This window comes from Helianthus annuus, chromosome 1, assembly GCF_002127325.2.
Source record: "Helianthus annuus cultivar XRQ/B chromosome 1, HanXRQr2.0-SUNRISE, whole genome shotgun sequence".
NCBI classification, from domain to species: domain Eukaryota; kingdom Viridiplantae; phylum Streptophyta; class Magnoliopsida; order Asterales; family Asteraceae; genus Helianthus; species Helianthus annuus.
Window position 1 is genome coordinate 85401304 of NC_035433.2, and position 4526 is coordinate 85405829.

A 4526-nucleotide genomic window follows, 5' to 3' on the forward strand; every position below is an offset into this window, starting at 1 on the left:
ATAACTTTAAACTTTATAGTGTGTGATTTGACCAGGAAATGATTGGAGGTGATTGCTACCTTTAATAAGCTGTCATAGTTGTCAAATTCGATTTCAACAAATCTTTTCCTTTTCCTTCAATTTCTAGAACATTCTCCGTAACATGAAGACGTGTCGGGTTCTTCTACTAGTGGTATTTTAATGAAGTATTGAAGATTGAATGTGCAAACCCAACCGTTTTTTACTACGGAAACGGTGGCTATGCGAAATACAAACCGCAACCGTTTTTTACTACGGAAACGGTGGCTATGCGAAATACAAACCGCAATCTTTTGTGACTATGGGAAACACAAGTTTTCTTTTTGAGCTTGATGGATGTCCGTTATCTCAGTTGAGGTGGGCATTGTTTAAATCTCAATATAAGTAGATGTTACGTGTAACTTCATTAAACCAAGAACAAAGCCTATTTCGTAACACATGTGTTCGTATCAGCGTTGTTTATCACCCTGTGTGAGCATTGGAAACCCGACAAACAGTCTTGACAACTGTGACAGCTTATCTATCTGTGTGTGTCACATCTATCCTGTTATAGCAATCGATATGATTAATTTTATAGATTTTTTTCTAATTAGCGTTGTTAACTACCAAAAGAATGCATACATAAATAGTTCTAGTGGACGAAGCAAAGAGACTGTTGTGTATATGAATCACGTTTTTTTCTAATTAGCGTTGTTAACTACCTAGAAATTGATATGGTGAGTTGGTAATCAAAATCAAGATGTCAGACAACGTGCATTTCGAGATCCAAGAGGAAATAATAAAACGGCTTCCAGTAAAATCACTGATTCGATTCCGATCAGTCCCCAAATCATGGAAAGTTGTTGTTGTTATTGTGCCTATCTCGGTTGTTCAGTACTTTCGTGATAATAAAACAAGAAATAATCAATCGGCTTCCAGTAAAATCACTGATTCGATTCCGATCAGTCTCCAAATCATGGAAAGCTGTTGTTGTTATTGTGCCTATCTCGGTTGTTCAGTACTTTCGTGATAATAAAACAAGCAGACATTGATTTTGCCAAGATTGAAGGAAAGAATCTGGCCATAAGCGTTGTGGATTCTCAGCGTTATTCGAATGTAAGTGGATCGGGTTCTGCTAGTTATTCGGAATATTTCAAATTATCACAGAAGACGTGTCGGGTTCAACTCTCCTATATCAAGATACTCTTCTCCAGACGCTTAGTTGTTACGAATGACAACTTGAGGGGTCTAGTTAACTTTCAGATTCAGATTCAGGAAGCAGATGATTGGAGCGTAGGAATCAATGCAAAACCCTCACCCTCAAAATCAACCAGAAACCAAAGGAAAAAGGGCAGATAATGGCTGATGGTTCTTCGTTGAGGAAACCAAACGTAGACGGAAATGATAGGCCTGGTAACCGGAAGAGAAAAAACCCTAGTGCATATTCAATCTTCATTGCTTCATTAAAATTACAACACACGATAAAATGCTTGGAACTCACCTGATAACAAATAATCAGTTCAAACTTTCAACAATCGACATCTGGTCCTTGTTTTTCCACATCATTCTGTCACTTTGTGTGTTGACGAAGCTGACAAACACATTAGTATTTTCTCAAAATGTGCAAACTTGAAGAATCTCACTTCATTGCGTATGTGCTTGTGCTGTAGAAACCGGTGATGAATTTGTGTATCTAAATCAGGTTCTCTGCCTTAGATCGGTCATTCCTTGTGATAGATGAACGTTGTATTCTTGTCTTTCAGAAGAGTTGGTATTGAACCAAGAATACTTCAAACATTCTAAACCCTACTTGGAAACAAACCAACAAAATCCTTATACTCTTCTAGCAGAACCCGACACGTCTTCTATCATGGCGAGTTATTTTCAGTTACTTCTGTTGATCCACAAATTCCATTGTTTAAATCAGAATCAGGTTCTCAAAACAAGGATCGTTCTAATAGATTAAAGAGAACAAACCATTTTTTACCATTTTTTACCTATAGTATACGGGCCGTATAACAATATACGACCCGTATACATCGTTCGTATACATTGTATACGATCGGTAAAAAATTTTTTTACCGAGAGTATACGGCCATATAAACCGTATACGGCCCGTATACATATGGTAAAAACCTCTGTAATCTTTATATAGTGTGTGATTTGACCGGTTGTATTAAGTTATCTCTGTTGAATTTGATTTCAACAAATCTTTTCCTTTTCCTTCAATTTCTAGAACATTCTCCGTAACATGAAGAGAAATCAATTGTATTTTTTTAGTTGCTTCTCTTGCTAAGTTTCTGAACCAACCGAAATCCACAAATGAAGGTTCAGTGCACGAAAAGTTTCTTAAAGAGTACACAACTGAAGGTTCAGTGCACAAAAAGTTTCTTACAAACGATATGTATCAGGAAGCTCAGTATCAACAACTTGTGAGTGGGAATATGGCTATGAAGAATAGTATGGATAAACAATCACCGGTACGGATTTTGGTGTTTTGGTAGGTTGAAAGAGGTGAATGGTCCTTGTTTTTCCATGTATCAACAATCACCGGACGTGTCATGTTCTTCTGCTAGTAGTATGAGTCTGAGTCCATTGTGGTTCGTGAACGTATTGTTGAAATCGTCCATCACTTAAGACCTTCGAAGATTTGTTGGAAACCCGACAAACAGTCTTGACACCTGTAACAGCATATTCAATCTTCATTGCTTCATTAAAATTACAACACACGATAACTTTACACTTTATATAGTGTGTGGTTTGACCGGTTGTATTCAGTTATTTCAGTTGATCCACAAATTCCAACAAATATTTCACTCCAGTAGCTGAAACTAAACGTAGACGGAGATGATAGGCCTGGTAACCGGAAGAGAAAAAATGGCAGTGATTCGGAATGTTTCGAATCATCACAGAAGACGTGTCGGGTTCTTCTGCTAGTGATTTGGAATGTTTCGAATCATCACAGAAGACGTGTCGGGTTCTTCTGCTAGTAGTATGAGTCTGAGTCCATTGTGGTTCGTGAATGTTTCAAATCATCACAGAAGACGTGTCGGGTTCTGCTAGTAGTATGAGTATGAGTCTATGCGACAGACACAATTCTTGCAACTTAAATCCACAATCATCGTTCTAATAGATTAAAGAGAATAAACCAATTTTTTACCATTTTTACCCATAGTATACGGGCCGTATAACAATATACGACCCGTATACAATCATCGTATACATAGTATACGATCGGTAAAAATATTTTTTTACCAGTCGTATACGGCCGTATAAACAGTATACGACCCGTATACGCATGGTAAAAAATGGTAATAGGTTGTGGTTCAGCCAAAATGACATCTAGCATTACTAACGATTCAAGTAAGTATCTAAAATTTTGAAAATTCAGGTTTACCTTGTTAGTTTCTCAAAACACTAATAAACATCTGCTTCCTGAATCTGAATCAGAATGTTAACTCTTTCACTCATAAACATCTGCTTCCTGAATCTGAATCAGAATGTTAACTCTTTCACTCATCAACATCGAGGGTTGTATCGGAATCAGGCTTTGGAAGGATTGTAGTAGTAGGACATTGGTACCACTGTGAAAGTTGCATCAGGAAGCTCAACTTTAACGGACCGGTTATTCGACTGAGTAATCAATTGTATTTTTTAGTTGATTCTCTTGTTAAGTTTTTCTGATCCAACCGAAATCCACAAATTCAAGTCAAGGATCGTTCTAATAGATTAATGAGAATAAACCCTCGTTTCTTCATCTTCATCTTCAAGAACAATGATGAACAGATGATGTTGGGAATTAAACGCATGTACGTGACAAAACAAGGATCGTTCTAATAGATTAAAGAGAATAAAGCAAGGATGTTGTGAATTCGCATAAACATATATTCGTTTCATAACCTCCTTCTATAAATCAACCACAACTGACAAAGAGCCTGTATTAGAAACCATTCTATGTCTTTTACCAACCGAAGAGGCAGCAAGGACAGATGATACTTCATTTGTCGAGAAACCATATTGTCAAGAAACTAACATCTTTTACTCATAAACCCTTGAATCCCAACGCTTCTCTAAAAGAGCCTGTATTAGAAACCATCCTATGTCTTTTACCAACCGAAGAGGCAGCAATGACAGATAATACTTCATTTGTCGAGAAACCATATTGTCAAGAAACTAACATCTTTTAATACTTCATTTGTAACCGTAAGGATGATGCAAATTTGTACGTAAAGATCTCTACACAAACTCTTCTACATCTTTTAACCAATTGTCCATCACTTAAGACCTTGAAAGATTTATTGAAATCGAGGAAAAGAGTAACTAACAGAAGACGTGTAGGGTTCTTCCAACAAACTGTGTATGTGCTTGTGCTGTAGAAACCGGTGATGAATTTGTGTATCTAAATCAGGTTCCCTGCCATACATCGGTCATTCCTTGTGATACATGAATGTTGTATTCTTGTCTTTTAGAAGAGTTGGTATTGAACCAAGAATACTTCAAACATTCTAAACCCTACTTGGAAACAAACC